The following is a 25,184-nucleotide window of genomic DNA, read 5'->3' as shown; positions in this document are numbered from 1 at the left end:
TTGTAATTTGTAGGCCATAGGAATATGAAGACAGGCCTAAGCAGGCATGCTTGATCTTCTAGAGGTTTCCTTTCTTGAAAAATGAGTATGATGATAGGGTAAAGTAATCAGGTTGACCAGATGTCTGGATACCTGAATGCACAGAACAAAAGAAGGAGTATTAGGAATAGTTTTGAGTCCTTATGAGACTACTTTGAATAAAAAGAAGTGGGAAACAGTCCAGTAAGGTGAGATGGAGATGATGCAGGCTTTGTATCCAGGCTTATATAGTTAAAATTTGTCTCTAGTTAGAATTTATCACACCATGTGTCATGGAATTGAGAAAATGTTAATATGATTAATTTGATGGTAGTGCACAAAATAGTTTAGAAGGAGAAGGAATCAGAGGTAGGAAGCCAACTTAGCAAAAGATTGCAATAATTTAGTATTGTGTTAAACTTTTAGTAAGTACCCCATTCTGCAGACAGTGATAAGTATATTGCATACCTCGTTGGGTTTTGGTGATGTTTAAACTATGTTAATATTTGTAATTTTCTTAGAACAGTGGGAAACACAATAAGAACTTGAGGCACTAATTATTTAGCGACCTGAAGGAAACAACAACCAAAAGTTGCCCTGAGAGAAAAGTCAGGTTAAACCTTAAAATTAAAATAATACTGAAACAAATGTAGATCCACTAAATCCAAACATGTAGCTTTAATCAGAAAGCAAGTACAGTTCCTAACAGCCATCAAAATTATATTAGGGAAAATGATAGAAATAAAAATTTAAAGTAGGTGAGAAATACTGTTAACTTTTTATTTAAAAAATACTTTCTCTTTGAGTTAAAAAGCTTGCTTTTATTTCCACCTACTTTTGTACATTAGAAGTCAGTCACCCTTTAAGCTGTTTCTTTCCTGGGCTTTCAGATTCCTTATGCTTTCTGGTTTTTCAAGCTATGAGGCAAGAAGCTTCTGTTAAGCTAGTGAGCATGGATCAATGCCTAAAGCTGAAAGGTGCCCGGGCTCTCAAAAAGCATTTAGTTAGATCTTGACATTTTCTTTTACTCTTGACTTTTAAAAACATCATATATTACTGCAGGAGATTTATGTCCTCAAAATGAAAGGAAACAAAGCTTATCGAAAGGAATGTTTTCAAAATAGTCTGGTCGGGGCAAGAATTTATTTTTAACTTGGTACATGGATTAAAGAGTTCTTTGTTGATTTAATCCAAAACAAAACCTGCAACGGCCTTAGTTTCCCAGGATTTAGATGGGGAGAAGTCAGTTGCAAACCCTTTCTCTTTTCACTCTTTATAGACACCTTTTTGTTTTCCTTTGTCACTTCTGCCACTTGGGCTTGCAGATATGAAATGTTGTAACGAAATTCTAAAATGTTCAGTGTATCAGAGTAAGGTGGATGTTTCTCTTCCAGTGTCTGGTTTCCTATATATATATATATATATATATATATATTTTTTTTTTTTGAGAATAAGGACTTTCTTCTAGATAGCTATGGTACATTTTGCTGTGAGACAGATGAACAAAGAAGAAATGGTATAGGGTAAGTTTTAGGGAGGTTAGAGGGGGGAAACAACTGCCATACATAGATTACTTCAAAAAATATATATGAGCAGACAAACTTATGCCTCCTTTCCTTGAGCCCCATTTCTTTCTTTTCAGCAAAATCCATTTTCCAGGTCCACACTTTCATCCTTGGAGAAAGCAGTCCTGTTTCCTTATCTTGGTGCAACTTTCTCCATCATTTAAATCAGTCCATTTATATTTTGCTTGCTTTAAGAATCAAATGACAGCATACATCAGGTGTAAAAAGATAGTAATTGCAAATACTGGCTCTGAAGCCAGATTACCAGTGCTTGAGCCCCATATCTGTCAGTTATTGTCTTATTTTTTTAACATTTCTGTGCCTCAGTTTCCTCAGATCTAACATGGTGATAGCAATGTAAACTAATTATATTGTTTTGTAGGTGAAATTACTTAAACATTTGAATTTATATTATAGCAAATATTTGCTGTAGACATTATAAAAGCGTATATACCTATAAAGTTTTGATCAATTTATCCAACAGTTTTTATGTTATCACTTTGCTGTGAGTGAGTCTAGGCATGAGGAATACAGTGATACAGAAAACATGGCTTGTTCTCTGAAGGAGATTAATCCTCAAAAGACCAAGGAGCAAATGATAAGGGAAAGTAGAGTAAGGAGATACTTTGTCTGGTATGTTCTTGGTAAGTTTTATGACAGAAGTAACATTTAAGACAGGGTTCCAAAGGGAGCTAGGATTCTGGAAGTGTGAATGGAAAACTATGGAAATTTTACATAAATGTTCAAGAATTGGGAGTAAATATTTTCAAGGGGTAGTGGTGAGTAAGCCAAGGCAATATGAGGACAAGATTTAATGGAAGAAATGAAAAACAGTGTTCCACATGACTTTAGTTCATGGAGATTCATGAGTGGCAATCTTGAGTATTCAAAATTTATTATATAAGCAATGGGCAATGGTGGAGCATAGAAAGGTTTTATGTTGGTGTTTTTGGTTTGTTGGGGTGTATAGGTGGGCATGTATGGTTTCTTTTCTTTCCTTCCTTCCTTCTTTCCTCCCTCCCTCCCTCCCTCCCTCTCTCCCTTCCTTCCTTCCTTCCTTCCAATACATGACCAGAATTCTGCTTCAGGGCATTTAGTATAGCAATGTTTTTAAATTGGTTTGGAATGAAACAAAGTTGGAGGCAGGAAGTTAACTGGGTAATTATTAGAATAGTCTTTCTTAGAGTTAAATTGAGATTCCTCTAGATTTCAGCTGTGGAAATGAAAAAGAGAGATATAATGGGTAAAGGGTTAAACATTTTTGTCAACTAAATGAATAATTTACGTCCCAGTTATTCTTAAATAGGATCATGTACTCACATGCCAGTTTTGAGGATAAGAGCAGAGAACAGATTTAACTAGATGGGTAAATCATTTGGAATGAGACCTGCTGAATTTTTGTTGCTAGTAAATAGAGAAGAGAAAATTGAAAATATAACTATAGATTTGAGTTGGCCAAGGAGTTGAGTGAAAAAAAATCAGATGAAAGAAAGCAGTAGAAAGCAAAATCTATAATCAAATATATTGATAAATCAGATTAACTGTAAAGTAATTATAAATGATTACTTGTACTTAATTAATTATAAAGTTTTATTAGACTATACAGATGAAAAAATCTAGGCTAAGAGTAAAGGGTCAAAGATAGGGAATTGTGGTGGAAGACGGATTGAGACTATTCAAAAACTTTACTAATGTCTTGGCTTTGTGTAAGAAGACAATAAGTTCAGATTTTCTGGGGAAAATGTAAATATGTACCTGAATTTTTAGCAGTACTCATTAAACATTTATTAATGCAGTTTATATTTTCACAGGCTGCTAAGAGGAAAATGGGAAACTATTGAAGAAATTCTGTTAACCCCTCAGAAAGTAGCAGAAGAGTAAAATAAGCATATTAAAAAGAGCAATAAAACACAAAATAAGATGGTGAAATAGCAAATATGTTAGTAACCACATAAATATAAATGGATTATACATTCTTTTGAATAAACAGTGAGGAATCATAAAATATGCAGCCATAAAAGAAATAATTGACCAGTGGCTATGCTAAAATAAAAAACCTCTACATGAAAATAAAACTTAAAGCATAAAAAAGACAAACTATACAACAGTAGAAGTCATTTCTAACATGCCTACCTGATAAAGGATTTATATTAAAATATATAAAAAATTCCTACAACTCAACAAGTTAAAATCAGGCCTACCGTATACATCAATATAAAGTTCAATCATATTTGTACACATTATGTGTTATAAATATATTTATATTATATTAATAATATAAAACATATAAAAAAATTTCACTAATGAAAAAATAAAAATTGTAGTCAAACTATTGGAAGATATTGGAAGAGGAAAAAATGATGTGGACAGAGGAGGCTTCAACCATATAAGTGATATTTTTCTTTTTATTTATTTATTTTTTTTTACATGGGCAGGCACGGGGAAACGAACCTGGGTCCTCGGGCATGGCAGGCAAGCACTAAGCACTCTTACCTGCTGAGCCACCATGGCCCATAAGTAATATTTTATTTGGAAAAGAACACAAATATAAAGTACATATGACAAATTCAAAGATTGTTGGTTTACCAGTATTCCTATTATATTTGTGTATACCTCTGTATTTTTAATGTTTAATAATCACACAATAATTCAGACTAAATAAAATATATAGAAAGAATTAATAAAGCAAATAACAGGAATGAATAAATAGAAACAATACAAAATAAAAATGTATAATTCTTCAGTAAAACAAAATTGTCTCTTTGGAAAATCTAATGAAATGGACAAATGTTTGCCAGTCTCTAAAAATTGGGAAGGGAGAAAGACTAAAGACTGGAGAATAGCAGGGGGCATACCTACCAATATTGAGGGCCCATTAGCAAAGGTAATAGAAACAAATATTTAAAACTTTACACCAGTTAATTTGCAGAGTTGGAATAAATGGATTACCATTCTTTTCATCTGCCGCCAATATGTTTGCCCAAATGCTAGTTTTCATTTGTAATTTGAAATTTATTAATAGGGGCAAGCACCTTTTTAGGTTTATTGCATTTTTCTTTTGAGAATTTTCATGTGAAAATTTTGTCTACATATCCTTGCATTTTTTCTTTCTGCTTGTTTTCTTGTAGTTGCTCTATAGGAACATTTTATATATTAAGGAGATGGACTCTTTGCGTGTGTGTGTGTGTGTGTGTGTGTGTGTTTACCTATAGATGTATGTTTTCCACACCCCAGAAATTTATAAGGCCAAATATTTCAAATTTTTGCTTTGTAACTACTAGATTTTGTGTCATTAAAATGAATTTCCTAGCCATTATAAGCATGTACTTCAAAATTTCTCTGTGACATTTATAAACATACTACTGATTAGTTTGTCTTAAGATTTAATTTTATACATTGTGTGAAAGTAGAGATTGAAATGTTTATCTCTTCTAAATGGATTGTCAATTGTCCTGATGCTAGTGAGAAGCAATGTTCACATTTTATATACACACATTTGATCACAGAGAAAATTCTCGTATACTCATGGGACTTATTCTCTCCTCTTCATTTCTTTCACGGAAATGTTTGTCAAAGGTTACTTAAATTCTTATGGGTTTTATGGCAATGCTCAATAGTTTTTTTTGGAGCCTTCCAATATCCCTTATCTACCTTTGCACATCTGTCCTGCTTATTTACAAGTTAAATAAAAATCTCTGTTCGATTTTACTAGAATGGCATTGAATTTGTCATTTAAATTGGATGGCATTAATATTTTTGGGGGTGTGTGTGCATGGCCCGGGAATCAAACCTGGGTCTACCTCACGGAAGGCGAGCCTTCTACCACTGAAACACCTGTGCACTCGGCGTTGATATTTTTGGAGATCATGCTGTTACCAACCATTTATACAGGATTTCTTTTATGGTCCTTGTTAAAGATATATAACTTTATTGTCCCATGATTCTTTTTTGTTTCATTCTTGGTCATTGTATTTTTATTGCTTTTAGTTATGCATATTTTATCTATTATATTTCCTAAATGGGCCTTGCTCCTGCATTGGAAAAGTAATGATGAATTTTTATTTTATTTTAAAAGAATTACTGATTGCATATGTAGAATGGTATGATTTCTAAGTGTTGGGTTAATTTTTTTTTCCATTAATTAATAAAAAAAAAAAGATATATCCCAGATCCTGTTAGTTTTAATACTGTATTAGTTGATTTTCTTGGATTTTTTTCTTTGTAAACAATCACGTCTAAAAATAATGATATTTTTAATTACTTTTCAATATTGTTAGTTATTTTTATTTTTGGATAGACCTCTGGGAGAATAGAAAATGACTAATAGCAGACATGTCAGGCATTTTTGTTTGTTCTTGACCTTCATGACTATGTCTTTAGTATGATCTTGAACACTAATTAGGCTTTACAAATTAAGGATGGTTTTTAACCATAATGAAATTGTATATTTTAAAATGATTTTCAATTTTGTCAGATGCTTGCTAAACATGCGTTGCGATAATATGGTTTTATCCTTGAATCTCAAAGTGTACTGACTTACTGGAGAGAACATCTTGTGTTACTGAAGTACACTCTACTTCATTAGTTTATTGTAATCTTTTTAAAAATGCTATTTCTGAGCAGTGCAATGGTGGGTCAGTGGCAGAGTTCTCACCTGCCATTTAGGAGACCCAAGTTCAATTCCTGGTGCCTGCCCATGCAAAAAAAAAGCTATTTCTAATAATGCTAATATTTTGTTTAGCATCTAATGCCTTGTCAGTTTTCGTGAATTTTTTCCTTATTTGTAGGTACCTTATTTCCTTGATTTGGACTTCCAGTAGCTATTGAATAAAATATTGAGTAGTATACGTCCTTGATTTTCCCCCACTATTACCATAAAGATTTGCCATAGTTTTTAAAATCCTTTGCCATGCTCAGAAAATTTCCCTTTGATTTCCAGTTTCTTAAGATTTATCATGGACGAATGCTGAGGCTCATTATGTCTTCATCTGCTTTCATTCAATGAACACATTTATTAAGCACCTACTATTGACAAGAACTGTCCTAGGCTGGAGATAAAGCTGTTAACAAAATAGACTTTGAGGTCTCCATTCAAATAATTGGCATTACAGTGTGTCTATGAAGATAATCAGAAAATAATAGCTTTTTGCCTTTAATCTTATATTACTGTTTACCACATACTTAGATTTTCCCCTAATGCCGACCTAGTCTTACATTCCTGAAATAACTATTGTTCAAACTACTGAAATCGATTTGGTAACATTTTATTAGGATCTTTCATTCATTGTTTATGTAGTTCTCATTTCTAACACTTTTGCTGAATAAAATATACCAGACTCATAACAGGATACTTCTATTCAACGATTCACTTTCTTCCATATTCAATTGTTTACCAAATATGGTGGTTCAGTTTTACTGTTCTTTATATTTTGGGCCTACTGCTTCTGGGTACTTGGTAGGACTGCATTATTACACCCTTGTGATTAGTTAGAGACCAGTGACTGTTCCAACCCATGAGTGCTGAAGTCCTATGGTCTTTTCTGGCAGGAGCATCTACCCGGGGTAAGAGAGCCCCACAGCTCCCTTCTTCCCTCCGGTCAAGTAGCCAGTAACATTGTAAATTTTGAATATGATACATAAGAAAAAAGAAGTCTGTACTGTTTAAGCCACTGAGTTCTGGGGGTTATTATTGCAGGGTAATCTGCTCTTCAAATACTTCAGTTTCTTGAGCCAGTTTTGTTAAAAACTTCAAGGAAGTTGTATTTTAAATCTTTTTATTTGATTTAATGAATGCATTCAATTTTATCTTTAAGGATCATTTTAGCTTCCTTGAACACATTTCTTGGGAAGTACATTCATTGCCATATATTTCCAAATAAATTAGTTCAATTGTAGTATTTTTCTTTAACAAACAGATCATGTGAAATTACAACATTTATTCTTGAATTATAATTTCATTGAATAGCATTCAGAGAATGTGGTCTATAATTTATGAAGTCTGAGTTTATTTTTAGATTTCTTGGTGTGGGGTCTTTTAGATACATGTCCATTAGTTATTTGAAAATGATTCATATACTTTAATGCATATATATATATATCCTGGGGCAAAATTCAGTTTATTTGCAAGTAGAGTAGAGTGGCAACCAATAGAATAAGCATTGTTTGTAGCAACCATGTGTTGTAACTGTCCAGGCTGAATAGTGTCAGTCCCATTATCTACGTGTGTGCATGTGTGTGTACAGAGAGAGAGTCAAAAAATAGGGAGATAGAATGTATAGTAAATTTCATTATCCAAAGATGGCTACTCAATGATTTCATGCTCTTTTTATAATGTGGCTTTGATACTCTTCCATTGAAAGGTGGGGGTCCAACTACACTATCCTGAAACTGGGGAAGTTTCCTGTGACTGTTGCAAGCACTAGAGGGCAGCAGTAGGAGCTCCGTATGACCTTGGAGGTTAGGTCATGAGAGGGAGGACAGCTTCCCCCTTGCTCCCTGGCATGCTCTGCAAGAAGCCAGCGGCTGTCATGTAAGCAGTCCAACCATCCTGGGGCTGTCATGCTTCAAAGAAACCTAAACACGCCCCGGCTAGTAGACCTCGAAACCACATATCAATCTCCAGCAACCTGAGTTCTGGCCACCAAGGTCAACAACTCAACCAAGGATTTTCCAACTGGCAATTTCCTATGTGTTACCCAGATTCTTGACCCACAGAGATAGTTAGAGAAGAGAAAGGTATGTTGTGGTTTCAGCCATCTTATTTGGGGGTGTTTGTTACTCAGCAGCAAATAACCAGAACAGTCGGGAAAATAAGTTTGTTTAAGGATGATATCCTCACTAATTCTTTGTCCGTTAGATCTTTCAACATCTAAGAGAGGTGTACCCTAGTGATTTTCTTCCTTTAGGGGATTTATTTTTTTGTGGCTATATGTTCTTGCTAATATCTGTCTATTTTTTGTGAAAACATAACTTTTATATGATTTATCTAGGAAGTTTTTTACATTTTGTGGCATCATACATAATTATTTCAAAATAAACTAAAAATTTTGCACATTCTTGTGTACTAGAATATACGCCCCATGAGGTCAGGATTTTTTGTTTATCTTCTTTCTTTGATGCATTCCTGGTGCTACAAAAGTGCCAGGTACATAGTAAGAACCTGATCATAATATATTAAATGAATGAACATATGTGGGCAATGTAGAATGACTATATTGATGTATAAAAACAAATTTGCTAAGCTCATCACCAGAATCCATTGATTTTACTTTTGTCTGTTTCTCCTGCAGACTTGAGTTCTATGGGGTTACATGGGCTTCTTCAGGGCACTTGGGGTCCTGACTTCCTGGGCTTGGAGGCCTCTTTTCTCCTCTGGCAGCCCAAAGCCACCCAAAACAGTGTTCCTGCTGCATTGTTCTCAGGCTCTTGTCTTCCTTTGGGTCCCTTACATTCTTTACAGTGCAGCTGTCCCCACTTCAGCCAATGTGCAGTGCAGGGAGCAGTCCCTGTAAAACTGAGGTACACACAAACCAGTTCCTTAGCTCTTTAATTATGCCTGCAATTTACTATGGCCTGTTCTACCTTCTCCCTGTCCCTGCTGCCCCCCAATCTTAAGCAACCTGATCTTCAACTATATTTGTTGCCAGAGCTTTTCCACTAAGATGCCATCTGATGCTCAACCATTCTGAGCCCCCCTTAGAGCCATGATTCAGGATGTGTTTATGGCACCGATTGTTCAGTAGAATTATGGGTTCATTCTTTAATATTTACTTTATGATATCATAGGGACTTGAGATGAGAACACTCATAAAAACATAATCATTCATGAAGAAATCATTCATATATGAACCATTTCTTCCAGTAACATTTTTATTATTCTTGAAAGATGAGTAAGTTAATTACTTAATATTGTAGTTTTTATAATCTTTCAAATTTAGATAGTAAATATCTTACAATATGTAATGTTATTAATATATAATTTGTTGAAAACCTAGGTTCGTATAATAGATTACATAATAAACTTCATGAAAGCTGAATGAATTATTAATTTCACCAAATAGCCATCCCTATGCTCAACTAAATCAAGCAGACTATAATTTTCTACTCAGAGGGTGAATATAAAATTTTTATCTATATTTTCATTATCAGCTCCAAATATCAATATTCAGACTTAAGAAATTAGTACATACTATCAAAACCAGGAAGTTTTGGACAATCTTTGAACATCCCACTTGTATAGAAACCTTTGCTCTCTGTCTTGGAAATGGACTCTTCTAACAAGAAAGTAGGGTACAATAACCTGGCATGAGAAGCAGCATATTCTGAAATGTGTTAGTGTTTAATTTTACTGTGTTATCTCTAAGAATTCCACAAACACATTTGACAATTGAGCCTCTTTGAAAGTCTTTAAAACGTAGTAAAATTCAACCTAGGGAAAAAGTGACCTTAGCATTTGGAAGGACTTACATTACAACTTATTTAAAGGGATATTAAGTGGAGGTGCATACTCATACATTTTTAAGAATACTGTTGATTGATGCCAATGTGATATACCTGTCTTTGTGCAGTACATACCTAAAATAGAGAGATTAACAATTATTGACTACTGATCCTGTGAACTCTGGAATTTCCTTCAGATCATTACAAAATTTCATTTATAATTGAAATTACAATTTTAGTCATTCTGTAAATTTGTTAGCAGATCTGGTATTTTTTTATGGCCAATTGGAATAAAACCACTTATGTCAGTTATCATCATGTTTATTACCAGAAAACTCCTATCAGTCAAAACTGTAGGATATGACCCTCATTTGAAACCAACATCTGAAAAAGCATCACTACATTTATGGAGGAATGTGTTGTTAGAGGCATTAAGTAATTCTATTTTAGGTTTAAATATTTCATTGCAGACAACCCATAAAGTCTGTACAGTTAAAACAAGTGGACAGGGCAAGCCATGGTGGCTCAGTGGCAAAGTTCTCGCCTGCCATGCTGGAGACCTGGGTTCAATTCCCAATACCTGCCCGTGCAAAAAAAAAATACAAAAACAAGTGAATGTACTAATTTGGAAGAGAAGTAATGAAAATGTATTCTACATGTATTGACATCTATAGTTTAAGGAGGCAGAGAAAAAACACTAAGTGATGAGTAGCAGGTGAGGAATCAACAGGAGGATAAAATGAGAAGTGAATTTGTATAAAGCACACTGAAGTAAGATGATACTATCAGAAAAAGTCATTACTTACTAGTGAGAAAGTATATTGAGATAGACTGCCAATCATCCATTAGATTGAACAAGAATGCTGAAATTTTTAATTTTGACAATAATAGACTTGGTAAGGCAGTTTGTTTAAACATCACTTCAAACTCATCATACCTAAAACCAAGCACCTCATTTCTCAGGTCGTCTGACAATTGCAAAAATGCCATCATTTGCTTATTGGTGAAGGTTTAGGACTTGGAGATATATATATATATCTTTAACATAACCCTCTCCTTTAATCCTCATATTGAGTTATTTTGAAGTTCTACATTCTTTCCTTAATATTTTTCATCTTGAGCTCGTCTCTCTCTGCACTGCCTTCAATGCAGGCTGAGTTGCAATTTCTTCTCTGTGGTTATGCATTGATTACATAACAAATTTTTTCTACTTCCAAAGTCATTATTAACTCTGCTACTGGTCTAATTGTCATTAAATGGTTTCATCGGGTCATTTCCCTAATGCAACAACAACTTTCATTTTCTGCATCAAATTAAATTCTCTTTGATTGTTAAGTTCCTATACTATTTTTATTTTTATTCTTCAGTTCTATAATGTTCTCACTACATCAGAGTCACGTCCCTTTGGTGTTTTGCACATAGATTTAGGGATGGTTTAGAAATGAAAAGGGAGAAGCTAAATGCTACACCAAGATATGAGGCTCTTATATGACTGAAAATATGGTTAAGAAATTAGAAAAATTAAGAGGAGAAGCAAACTTAAAAGGGAGTATTTTGAGCTTGCATTTAGCCATTGGTTTTTATGTACTGATCTAAGGAGAAAGTAAACTTATAATTTTTGAACTCTTTTGAATCTGTGATTTATATTTAAATAGCTGAGTGCTTATCGTAGGATACATGCAAATGTACTTATATATATTATTTACATAAGCTTGTAAGCTGAAATTAAGAATCAAATAAGTAAATATGTATATATATATATATATATATATATATACACACACATACACATGTATGTATCAATATAAACAGATACCCATGTATATATATATATAAAGCATGCCTCTGCTTCTCATCATTTTATAGTTACTTTTGGCTGGTTTTGTCAGTTCCTCTTACATTAATAAATATTTGTAAAAAGTTCAGAGGTGGAGAAAAACGTCTTAGGCTCTGCGCTTATCAAAGAGCCACTGCATTTATTTCGCAAACTTAGTAGGCTGTGAACTCTCAGGAAACGAACGGGGACCCACAAGGATAAATCTAATCTGAGCATTCTGATCGCTCAGACTGGCTGGGCCTACAGAAGCCACTGGCCTGCAGAAGGTACAATGACAGCTGCAAATCTTGCATGTTAGAGGAGGCATGCAGCTGAAATCTCTATGCATTTAATAGGGCGTCACCCTGAAAAACCCAGCCACCCGATTGATCTGACGTATTCCTGGTCCTAAAGTGGCTATTTAAAAACTTGTATTTCATTTACAACTTGAAGTATTTTGTGTAAGCTAAAAATCCTAAATTATTTAGGCCTCAATTTGCTTAAGACTTCTACCTTAATATGCAGAGAGAATTGATGCTACTTAGAGTTCTGAATCTAATTTTAAGTTTAATGAATAACTTGCTTCTTAGATGCATTTGGCTATGTGCCAAAATGCATGAGGCTTCTTGGACAAAAAATGTTACATAAAGTGAAAAATCATTATTGTATTCAAAGTGCTTCTTATGAGAATGGCCGTGTTTAAAAGCAGTCATAAGCGAGAGCCTCGCAACTTACAGACATGCCATATTTTATTGATTCAGTAATTACAGATGTGGCATTCTTACTAGAATACTAATATAGTCAAATAGCATGGAAATAAATAAGGTCTGACATTTCAGACTCTGCAGTAATGCTCACCCTCTAAAAGTGTATAACGCAACTTGTATTTTATGTTTTCATCCTTTCCTAGTTCTAGATCAATTATATGACTTTGAATCCTTCAGTGACTTTAATTTGCGCATAAGTAGTTTCATCCACCCTTTTTGGTGACAATTATTCCCCTCATAAATGCAGTTTGTATCTTAACTCATCAAGTGGTTTGTTAATGAAATGAGTTTGTTAAATATCCTTGGGGATATTTCAAGTAAAACTGATGACTACACAAGATATATATTTCGCCTGATAGTCAGGCTATTAGTTTATACATCATTCATAGTTTGTCCAGCTCAATGAAACAGTAATTTTTTTATTTAGATGAATTAGATTTATGTCTAAGAAAAGATGGTGAAGGGCTTTTCTTTTTCTGCCAACCTAACCTAGCAAATTAATGTTTTTGTTTAGTGTTACTTAGATTAAAATGTATTAATAGCTAAGATAAAAATAATCCCTACATCTAGTTTCAATTATTTTTCATACATGTTTTGATCTTTTTTAAATGTGGCCTTTTCTATATGGAAGATTTAAAATAGCAGGAGACAGCAACTCCAAAGTATATAAATAATTGTTTTGTTCAGAAAGCAAACATCATAAATTTCCCTAAGATTGCCTATTTCTTTAATGATACATGAAGTTTTAAGTTTCAATCACCTTCATCTCTGAAATTCTATGTGTAAGGACGAAGATTCTATTTTTTTATGCACAGACAACAACCTCTCAAACATTTTCAGATATTCATCTTGCCTAAATAAAAAATGTTCATAGAAAGTAGCATTGCTAAGAAACAGTAGTTCATCCTAATATAAATGACCCTGGGCATGGGAAAAATGAAGCAAATAAAACAAAACACGAAATAGAAGTACTCTGTAGTAAAATTGATTTGGAAAACAATTACCAAAACAACTACCTTTTGAAGTGTTCTTATCAAGAAAGGATGCTGAATTTTGCTGAATGCCTTGTCTGCGTCAATCAGCATGATCATATGGTTTTTCCCTTTTGCTTTGTTAATATGTTGTATTGTATTAATTGACTTTCTTGCATTGAACCACCCAAGCATACCCGGAATAAAACCCATATGGTTGTGTGTATAATTCTTTTAATGTGCCATTGGATTTGATTTGTAAGTTTTTGTTGAGGATTTTTGCATCTTTACTCATTAGGGAGATTGGTCTGTAGTTTTCCTGTCTTGTAGTACCTTTATCAGGCTTTGCTTTTCTGGTGATGTAGGCATCATAGAATGAGTCAGACAGTGTTCCCTCTTCAGTTTTTTGGAAGAGTTTGAACAGGGATGGTGTTAACTTGTCTTAGAATATTTGGTAAAATTTGCCTGTGAAGTTACCTGGTCCTGGGCTTTTCTTTGTAGGGAGGTTTTTGATGAGTGATTTCATGTCTTTATTTGGGATTGGTTTGTTGGGTCTTCTCTGCCTTCTTGAGTCAGTGTAGGGTGTTTGTGTGTTTCTAAGAAATTGTCCATTTCATCGAGGTTTTCTAGTTTCTTGGCATTCAGTTGATAGTATCCTCTTAGAAATGTTTCTGTTTCTTAGGGGTCATTGGTAATGCCCCCCTCTCATTTATGATTTTATTTATTTGCATCTTCTCTCTTTCTAACTTTGTCAATTTAGATAAGGCGTTGTCAATCTTGTTGCTCTTCTCAAAAAAAAAAAACAACTTTTGGTTTTTTGGTTCCCCCTATTTTTTTCCCTCCATTTCATTTATTTCCACCTTATTCTTTGTTGTTTCTTTCCTTTTACTTGCTTTGGGATTTGCTTGCTGCACATTCTCCAGTTTCTTCAGTTGTTCAGTTAGGCCTTCAGTTATAGCTTTCTTCCTTTTAATGAAGGCAGTTAGCACTATCAATTTCTCTCTCAGCACAGCCCTCACTGCATCTTGTAACTTTTGATATGTTGTATTCTCATTTTCATTCATCTTGAGATATTTACTGATTTCTCTTGCAATTTCTTCTTTGATCCACTGATTGCTTAAGAGTGTACTGTTTAACCTCCAAAGATTTGTGAGGTTTCTGATTCTCTGGTAGTTATTGATTTCCAGCTTCATTCCATTATGATCGGAGAAAGTGTTCGTATATTTATTTCAATCTTTTTAAATGTCTTAAGACCTGTTTTGGGCCCCAGTATATGGTCTATCTTGGAGAATGTTCCATGAGTACTTGAGATATATATCCTGCTGTACTGGGATGCAACAATCCCTATATGTCTGTTGGGTCTGATTCATTTATCATATTATTTAGGTTCTCTATTTTCTTATTGATTCTCTGTCTAGAAGTTCTATCTATAGAGGGGTGGTGTGTTAACATCTCCTTCTGTTATTTTAGAGATGCCTATTACTCTATTCAGTTTTACCAGCGTGCCTTATGTACTTTGAAGAGCCTTGATTAGGTACATAAATATTTATGATTGTTATTTTCTTCTTGGTGAATTGTCCCTTGTATTAATATATAGTGTCTTTCTTCGTCTCTTATTTCATTGTTGCATTTACAGTCTACTTTGATTCATATTAGTATAGCTACCCCAGCTTTTTTTGTTGTTGCCACTGCTTGCATGGAATAGCATTTTTTGTCCATTCATTTTCATCCTATTTGTATTTTGGTTCTAAAGTGATTCTCTGGTAAATAGTATAAAAATGGATCATATTTTTTTTATCCATTATGCCAATCTGTCTTTTGATTGGGGAGTTTACCCACTAATAGTCAATGCTATTACCGTGACATTTTATCCTTTGGCTTTTATTTGTCAAAGCTACTATTTTTCTCAATTTTTATCCTTTTAGTTACTCTTACTGATAATCATCATTTCTATATTCTCCTGCAAGCCTCTCTCTCTCCTGTCTTTTTTTTCAGCAGGCATAACTCCTTTTAAAATTTCTTGCAGGAAAGGTCTCTTGGTAACACATTTTCTCAGCTTTTGTTTATCTATGAATATTTTAAACTCTCCCTCACTTTTAAGGACAGCTTTGCTGTTTAAAGAATTCTTGGCTGGCATTTTTCCTCTTTTAGAATCGTAAATTTATCATACCACTGTCTCTTTGCCTCCATGGTGCCTGATGAGTAATGAGCACTCAGTCTTATGTGGCTTCCCTTGTATGCCGTGAATTGCCTTTCTCTTGCTGCTTTCAGGATTCTCTCCTCTTCAGCATTTGACAGCCTGATTAGTATGTGTGGCTCTATTTGGAGTGTGGTCAGCTCTATTTGGAGTGTGGTCAGCTTCTTTGATTTGCATATTCATGTCTTTTTTACGTGTTGGGAAATTTTCCACAGTTATATCCTCAAATATTCTTCCTGTCCCTTTACTCTTCTCTTCTCCTTCTTGGACACCTACAGTTCTTATATTTCTGTGCTTTGTATAGTCATTCATTTCCCTGAGATCTAATTCAAATTTTTCCATTTTTTCTCTAGTTTTTCTTTGGTGCATTCAAATTCAATTGGTCTATCCTCTAGTTTGCTGATTCTTTCTTCTACCTCTTCAAATCTGCTGTTATGTATCTATAGTATATTTTAAATCTCATCTACATATCTTTCATTTCTGTAAGATATGCTACTTTTCTATTTATTCTTTTAAATTCTTTTTTATGCTCTTCGAGTATCCTCTTTTTATTTTCCAGTGTCCTCTTGATACCCTTTATTTCTTTAACCATCGCATTGAAGTTATTTAGATTGTTTGAACACTTTGATTAGTTGTTCCAAATTCTGTGTCTCCTCTGACTTTTTAATTTGATTGGTTTGATCATATCTTCTTGCTTCTCTTGTCTAAGATTTTACTGTTGCTTGTGTTCACATTGAAAATCTCCTTTGGCACTTGCTTTGCCAGTGCTCCCCACCCAAATCAGTGTCAGGGTCTCACACAGGGGGTACAGCCCCTTTCAGAAGGCTCTTAGAGGGTGGACAGAAAAACAACTGACTAGATTGTACTTTCCTGGTGTTCCCAGCAGATAGCTATGTTGAGCCACCTGTTCCCGCAACCTGCCTCTCCTGGACTGGAGCGACCTGCTGGGCAGGGTTCAGACTGGGTCAAGATCCATTTCAAGCCTACGGGACCCAGAGAGTCAACCTCTCCAGCTGGTTCTTAGCTCAGAACTGTTCTGCTTCTCCGTCTCCTGATAGGAGGGCCTTCCCATCTCTCTGAAGTCCCACTGTGCCCAAATTGGCCAGTCTTGGGGTGAGAGATGAGTGCTAGATACCATAGTGAAGACTGTGCTTTTGGGTGCAGTGGAGCTGGGGGTTCCCAGATTCCCATGTGGAAACACACTAGGCTGCGGGTCTCAGAGTATTAACTTCACCATCCAGCTGTTGAACCAGGAGTGTGCTGCATTTCGCCAGCCAGCAAGACCCAGGTCAATGCATAGCCACTGGCCTTGGGATAGGGGAAGGGCCCTGGTATCACAATGGTGCTCCCTCCTTCACCTTTACTCTGTTCCAGAAAGCAGCTGAGCCAAGAGCACCCTGGCCCCCTGTGCAGAAAGGATCAAGGCTGTAGGACCCAAGTGGTCTCCCTTGCTGGCCAACCATCAGATCAGAATGTTCTGCATCCCCCTTTCCTCCTGATGGCAGGACCTCCTGGTCTCCTGCAGTTCCCTGCATCCCAAGCATCCCTAGTCCCTGTGGGGCGTGGGCGCCATGAACCACAGTGGGTCTCTATATGTGGATGCAATAGATGTTCTGGCTCCCAGGCTCCTGCCTGGAAAGACTAGGCTGCAGGACCAAGAGGGCTGCTTCACCAGCTTGCAGCCCAACTAGGAGGGCACTGCTTTTTTGCCAGCAGGCCAGGCCCAGGCGGATGACAGCCACTGGATCGGGGTGGGCGGGTTGGAGTTCACTGACCCCTATTTCTCAGTTGTGGTATCTCTGCTTTTTTATCTACCTCTTCCTTATATGTTGCCATTGCAGTGTTCCTTCTCTGGTCACCCAAACCCCAGAACCAGGGCTTAGGATAGTTTCTGCCTTTTCTCTAGTAGTTTTCGTGGAACAGTGAGCTCTGCCTGTCCTTATGCTGCCATTTGTTCCTGGAAGTCCTCCACCTACTATAGGGATAGGCTTGTTTTGTTTTTTGTGTGTGTGTCTAGTCTTACACATTGCAGCATTTAGTATATATTTTTGAAAGTTTACAAATTTAGACAAAGGGGTAGGAAGGGGGAATTTTATTAGTGAAAGGATGAAGTTGAATTTTTGAAGACTATTTTTCTTTTATTTTAAAGATACACAGATAAGTGGAGTGAACAGGAAACGATTCTTTTGAAAACCTGTTGAAATTATGAAGCTCCCACAGAAAATGAAACAGACACCTAAACAAAAAATTCTGCATAACATTTCAGATATTTCAGACACCCTGGAGCTTGGTCCCAGGCTCCTAAGAAGGACAGGCCTTCTACAATGAAGTAATGCTATGACTTTGAGAAATGTGATGTTCTACAATCAACAAAATGTAGAATGTTTCCATTCTGAACAGCTGTCACTTATTCAATAAATACCATGAATTAGCCACATGCACAAATCATTGACTTAGAAATAGGATAGATGTGAGCTAAGGTATTGCTTATCTTCTCTATCAGACATTTGAAATAGGAATCATAATTAGGAATAAAATGGACTCATACAAGAGAAAATATGAAGTGTTCTCTGTTAGGGACATACAAGAGCATTCATCAATAAAAAAGAAAAGAATGTGTATATATATACACATGTACACAGACAAAATAATGGAAGGTCTTTAGTGACTATGTAAAAAAATTGCTCTCCTGTTTTCCATTCCATGCCAACAGCTTTTAGGAAATTCATAAATCAAACAAACATCAAAACTCCATTGTCAGCAAAATCTGTGTGATTTAAGAATGCTTACACTGTTTTAAATTTGTTCACTCTTTTGAGGCAAAGATGTTTTTACATATTGAATTTTCCAATTTGAATATCAATATTTCTAAGTTGTGCTTAGATAATCACTGCTAAAATACATTCAGGATTCTATGGAGAAATAAATATTTGCAAAATGCATTGCCCTACTCAAGTTTATTTGACAATGCAGTAAGGTCTAGTCACATTCAAGAGAGGCAAAAAAGTTTCATGCAATTATCTGATCTTCTAGTAAACTGTCTGTTGAATGATTGTTAATTGAATTCGGATGGGATTAAAAATAATCACTTTCCAAGAAGTTGGTGAGGACTAATGTACAAAAATGAAAAGGATATGGTTTCGACACTTTAGAAACTCATTGTCTAGTGACCATATCGAGCAGAAAGATACCTATTGGTTTTTATACGTTACTTAAAATGTGAAGGCCTTGACTATTATGGAAAAATATCTTCCTTTTCTAGGAACTTTTAGAACATTTGGATATATAAAATATTTAAATATATATTTAAAATATATAAGCACATGTTAAATATAAGAGTTTATATATTTAAAATATAATAAACAAATAGTATATTTTAAGCTTATATTATCTATATTTGTTTTATCTTTTATAGACGAAATGTTAAGGTGATTAATATTCATGAATTCATATCCTTAGGTGCTTATTTGGAAATATTTAACTTATAAATGCAGTTATTATCCTGAAAAATACTAAGAGGATCATTTCCTATGTCCCTATCTGTTGCTCAATGTTTTTGTTTTAGTAATAGGAAGAAAAGTAAAATGGGTTTGTGAATTTATACATTCACAGATTAATTTTACCAATTTGTGTATTTATAAATGAACCTGGCAGTATGTAATTTTTGTGCCTGGATTCTTTTATTCAGCATTATGTTTTCGAAATTCATCTGTGTGGCTGAATGTAGCCATAATTCATTTTCATTGCTGCCAAATATTCCATAGTATACACAAACCACAATTTATACAATTGAATTTTTATGAATAATGTTCTTATGAAAATTCTTGTATAATGTACGAACATTTTTGTTGGGTACATAATGAAAAGCAGAATTGCTATAGCATAAGTACATTTTTCTTCAAAGTCATCCAAAGCACATTTCTACTAGGAGTGTGTGAGAAGTTCAGTGCTCCATGTCCTCACCTGCATTTGGTGATGCTAGTATTTTTATTTATTTTCTTCGTTCTGTTGGGAGTGAAATGATGTCTCATAATGGTTTTATTTCAAATTTCCGCTGGATCATCTGCTTTTTCTTTTGAAAGTCTTGGAGCTATTTAAATATTATGGACATGCACACTTTGTCAGTTACATCTGCAGCAAATATCTTTTAAGTTGTTGCTTGTTTTTTAACTCTGGATATTTCTTCTTTATGTAAAAGACATTAAGCATTTTTATTTCTTATATTCCCTTATAATTATGTTTTTGTGTCCTGTTTTTTTCCATTACTTCTGGTTATTAGCATACCTTTTTTTTCTAAGGGCTTTATTATTGACTCTTCCCCAATCATTTCTACAATCAACCTGAAACTAATATTTAGGTATTACATGAGAGTGAGGTCAATTTTCATTGTGTTTTTATATTTTCATTTTGTCTCTGAGCTATATAGTAGAAGGACCATCATTTCCTCATTGTTTTAAATTATTCCTTTTGTTATAAGTCAAATGTCCTTTGTAAGTTGGTCTGTTCATTGTCTACTCTATCCCATTGGTCTATAGGCCTACCTTTGTCCAATTCTTCAGGATCTTAACTACTGTCTTCATAATGAGTCTTGGTATTCCATATAGCAGTTCCTCACATCTTGTTATTCCTCAAGTATCTTGTCAATAATTCGCCCTTTTCACTTCACATTCACCAATTTGTTGATAATTTTTAGAAGTTCCATTTCTAAAGTTCCACTTTTTTCATTGGGTTTGTGTTCATTCTATAGATCAATTTGGAGAAAATTGATATTTCTGCAATATTCAGTCTTACAAACTATAAACTAATACCTCTCTTCCATTATGTATATTTACTTCACCTTCTTAAATTTTCTCAATATTTTATAGCTTTAAAGTCCTGTATATCTTTCATTAGATTATCACTAGAAATGTGATATTTTCAGATGCTAATTCAAGGGGTTATAATTTTGGAATTTTAATTTTCTTAAATTTTTTAAATGTTCATTGATGTTGTATAAAAATTTGACAGATTTCTCTAAATTTACCTTGTATCCAAAAACCTTGCTAAACTCATTTTCATGCCAATAATACATCTGTAAATTATTTAAGCTATTATATATACAGTAATTTCTTCTATGAATAATGACGGTTTTATTTGTCTTTTCCAATCCTTACACTTTTCATTTCTTCTTTTTTCCATATAGCATTGACTAAGACTGCCACTAAAGAGTTGAATGGAAATGCTAAGAACAATATCTGTTTCTATTTTCCTGATCTTAGAGAGAGTACTTTGAATATTTCACCATATTTTTTCTTAAATAATATTTACTGAAAACTTTCTACAAATGAGATTAGAATATTTCCTTTCTAGTAATAATTTGTGAAATATAATTATAATAAATGACTATTGAATTTTATCTTCTACCTTATATGCAGCTCTTGAAATGATCATAAACTTTTACCTTTATTATGCTAATGTAGTAAGATTATTGTTTAATTTTTAAACAATAAATTAATTAAATAATTGTAAATTTAGTATTATTATTATTATTATTTTAAATAGTAATTCTTGTGTACCTAGAATAACCCAAATTATATTTTTCCCAAATTATTTTTGATAATTTGGTTTTAGTATATGAACCTCCTTCCCATCCTTGTTGGAATTTTTTATCTAAGCTGTTCTGATTTCATAAACTAAGTAATAATCTGTTCCCACTATTAATATTCTCTGAAAAAATTTTCTGAGAAAAATTTTCTGAGTGATGTTTCTTCTTTATATATTTAACAGAATTTTCTGCTGAAGCTTTGTTCTGTTTTTTCTTTGTAGAAAGTTTATAATCACGAATTCAAAAATTAGAAAAAAATGGTTATAGAACCTTTCAGTCTCTAGATCTTCCTGAATTAGGTATACTGTTAGTAAATTGTCTTATTCTAGTAATTTTCAACTTTACTGACAAAATTGTTGACAATATTGTTATTATATTCTTAATGTCTTCAGGATTTGTATTATATTCCCTTTTTATTCCTAATTTTTACCATTTATATTTTCTGTCTTTTTGCCTGACCTACATTGCCCATAATTTATTAATATTAGATAATATTAGAAATTAATAAAATAATCATTCAATAGAGAGAATAATTCAAGACAAAATTTGCTTTTGTAATAGAATAATGTAATTGACAACTGGGCTTTATTGATCCCCTTTATTTTATATTTGCTTTCTATTTTATTATGTTTTCTTTCATTCTTTTCTTCTTGCATTTAGCTTACTTTTTCTGAGATTGGTACTTAGCACATTAATTTTCAACCTTTCCTCTATTCTAATCCATGCATTTAAAGCAATAATTTCCTTCTAAATACTGCTTTAGGTACAACTCCAAAATTTTGCTAAATAGTATTTTCATTATTATAAAGTACAAAATAGTCTCTAAATCCCTTTGTGATTTATTATTTGACTGAAGAGTATTTAGAGACTCAATACGTGGTGTCAAATATTTGAGGATTTTTCTAATTTTATTTTCAGTTGCTTTGTATGTTATTATATAATGGTCAGAGAAACAAATATATGTGACTTAAATTCTTTGAATTTGCTGATTGTAACCCAGTACATGTTCAATTTCTATCATGTTCCTTGTGAGCTTGAATTTATACTATGTAATCATTGGGGGCAGTATTCTATATATATATAGAGAGAGAGAGAGAGAATATAGATTAAATATATAGAATATAGATTTAATATAGATTAAATGGTATATATATATCAGTTTGTTTAATCTTAGGGTTTAATACTCTCTACTGATTGTGTATGCTTATTCTAACAGAGACTGATTTTTTTTTAATATTGTGGCTTTGTTTATACTTTCATCATTTTTGTTTTCTATTTTTGAGGCTATGTTAGTGGGTGCCTACCAATTAAAAATTGCTTATTCTTAATAAACAATTCTTACAGGTGAGTTAACCTTTGATCATTATAAGACATCATTATACATGTCTCCAATAATACATGTTACCTTAAAGCATTCTTTTACTAATATCACTACATCAGCTTTTTTTTGTTAAAAAGTAAGTCAGCTCCTATCCATCGCTGCTCACGGCTTCTGAGAGGAAGGCTGAGATTCTTACCGGACCTGGTTCCCCAGCTCTCCCATCTCTGATCTCCTGCCATTCTCAGCCTGGCTTCCTACCCCTCACACTGGCCTCCTGAGGGTTCAATCAGGCACCCACAGCAACGAATTTGCACTTGCTGTTCTCTGCCTAAAATGCTCTCTCCAGATGTCTCCAATACTCATTCTCTCGTTTCCTTGGATGCTGTGTTTCAGTGTCGCCTTGTGGGTGAGCTTTCCCTTACCACATCTACTACTTCTCCTCCCCTTCCTATACTTTAATTCTCTCCGCAGCACTCTTCATCAATGTATTTATTTATTTATCTGCTTTCCACCTGTCTACTCCACTGAACTATAGATTCCATCAGGGCAGGAGTTGGTGGTTGTGGTTGGCAATGTTATTGTTTCTCTTCTCACTACTGCATCTTTAGGACCTAGAACTGTGCCCAGGACATAATTGGCTCACCAATATTTGTTGAATGAATGTATGAATAAGTGAGAGCCCTTCTGGTATTGATATGTATTAAACAGTGATTAAATATAATTTGTTATTGAAAAGACAGCTAAAGCCCTCACCAGTGCATCAAGCTCAATTCCATATATTAGCTACTTTTTAAGGAAAACAAAGGTGACCTTCAATACATATTTTGTGAAAAAACAAAGACCTAGGATTGAGTGATGGATATTACTCATTGCATAAACCTGTGATCGGTATTCTGGGAGGCATTATCTAGAGATTTATTTATTGTTGCCTTGTTATGTTTATCTGATACACAATTATAAATCTTTAAATTCTTCACCCCAAGAGATCATGTATATATTTTCCTGCTTTCAGATGTTAAAATAAATATTAACCTCTCCAGAGATTCCATTTTCTACTATGTTCTTTAAAATCCCTAGAGACAACTTTTTGTGACCGCTTCAGAGCAGTGGGCTCTCAGGTTTGACTACCTCTGTAATCAGAAATTCTCCCAAGTTCCTAACCAATATCCTATTTGAAGTGCGAGGTTCGTTAGGTCGACCGCTTGTGATGGAACTGGTCCATTAAATCCAACTTGTGATTAAGTTAAAGTTCGTGAATGAGTCCTAGCTAAATAACATAATTACGACTCTGAACTAACAGCAAGAAATCTGCCATCTACTTCACAGTGAGTTTTAAATTAAAAAAAGTCCTTTGTGTAAAATCACCTTGAAAAGGAGAAAGCACTAAAGAAAAGAGATTGCTATGAGGTAAAAGGGTTTTCATCAGAAGGAAGGGCATTAAGAGGGTAATATTTAATTATGGCCATCAAAGCTGGCTGGCTCATGCAGTGGGAAACTGAAGGCCTGGGGCAGCTGGCAATCGTGGGGGTTTCTAAAGGACTGGCAACAACATGGAATTTTCTATAAGGAGAATCTAGGGTAACCCCAGGAGGCTTACAGTGCGACAACTGGCATTTTTAGGAGATGACTCCGAATGAGAAGGTGAAATCAATTAATCCCCCAGGACAGAGCTGTGCAGCATCCTGGACCAGTGTTGGGGTAAGCAGGCGTGACAGCTGCTAAGAGACAGAACATGGGAGCAGGTGAATCTTCTTGCAGGCAATAATTTCCATTGTTAACCAGCCAAATGACCTCTGCATCTTTGATGCCCTTGAAGAACTACGCCGTGTTTAAAGAGACTGCACCATCTCCTTCCACATACTACTAGCAAAGGTCACTTATTTTTATCCCATTCTCATGGGAAGCAAATAAAAATGAAATACATAATTTTATCCAGGTACATCTCTTGCATGTACTCAAAGAAGATACATCTTGCTTTTATAAAATAAAAGCTGTTCCTTTCTTTTTGACCCCCCTCAGAGGAGTGATTTCCTGGTCTTAAGTAGTCAGTTTTGTGGCTCAGCTCTGGAACTTCTCCAACTTCTTCATATAAAGCAGCAGTTTCAGGGCCCAAACCTAACTACTAATGTAACGTAGCTCATGAATAAGCCCTTGCTCAGTGAAGACCCCAGAGGGGTCTCCTCTTGCTTCTGCTTATTTCGTACCCCTGGGTGGAGGGTACTGTCAGTGTGCCAACTCTACTTGAGTTAACGTCACATTGACGTGAAATAGCACTTTCAAATTCTCCACACCAGGACCTTTTTCATTACTTCACCTTTCTTGAAAAGCAAAATATTTTGTAAAACTATGTCTCAAAAAATACCTGTGCGTTTATTAAATGACTCATTTGCTACTTTAGATTTAAAAACTCAACTACAAATCTAATCAAAATATAAGAAGTCCATAGCCATGAAGCAATCATTTTATTTTCCCAAAGAAATTATTTTTCATCACTTTTTTATGACAC

General features: G+C 34.3%; 1 protein-coding gene and 1 long non-coding RNA gene across 2 annotated transcripts in view; both read left to right on the top strand.

The window, feature by feature from the left end:
* DOK6 (docking protein 6) overlaps positions 1–25,184 on the top strand; it is a 452,915-nt gene that overhangs the window by 140,323 nt on the left and 287,408 nt on the right. The window lies entirely within an intron of this gene.
* Positions 1–25,184, top strand: part of LOC143661966 (uncharacterized) — a 123,275-nt gene that overhangs the window by 96,940 nt on the left and 1,151 nt on the right. The window lies entirely within an intron of this gene.

The sequence above is a fragment of the Tamandua tetradactyla genome, chromosome 18, assembly GCF_023851605.1.
Source record: "Tamandua tetradactyla isolate mTamTet1 chromosome 18, mTamTet1.pri, whole genome shotgun sequence".
NCBI classification, from domain to species: Eukaryota; Metazoa; Chordata; class Mammalia; order Pilosa; family Myrmecophagidae; genus Tamandua; species Tamandua tetradactyla.
The sequence above is the reverse complement of the archived record's forward strand: the minus strand, read 5'-3'. Positions and strand labels throughout refer to the sequence as shown.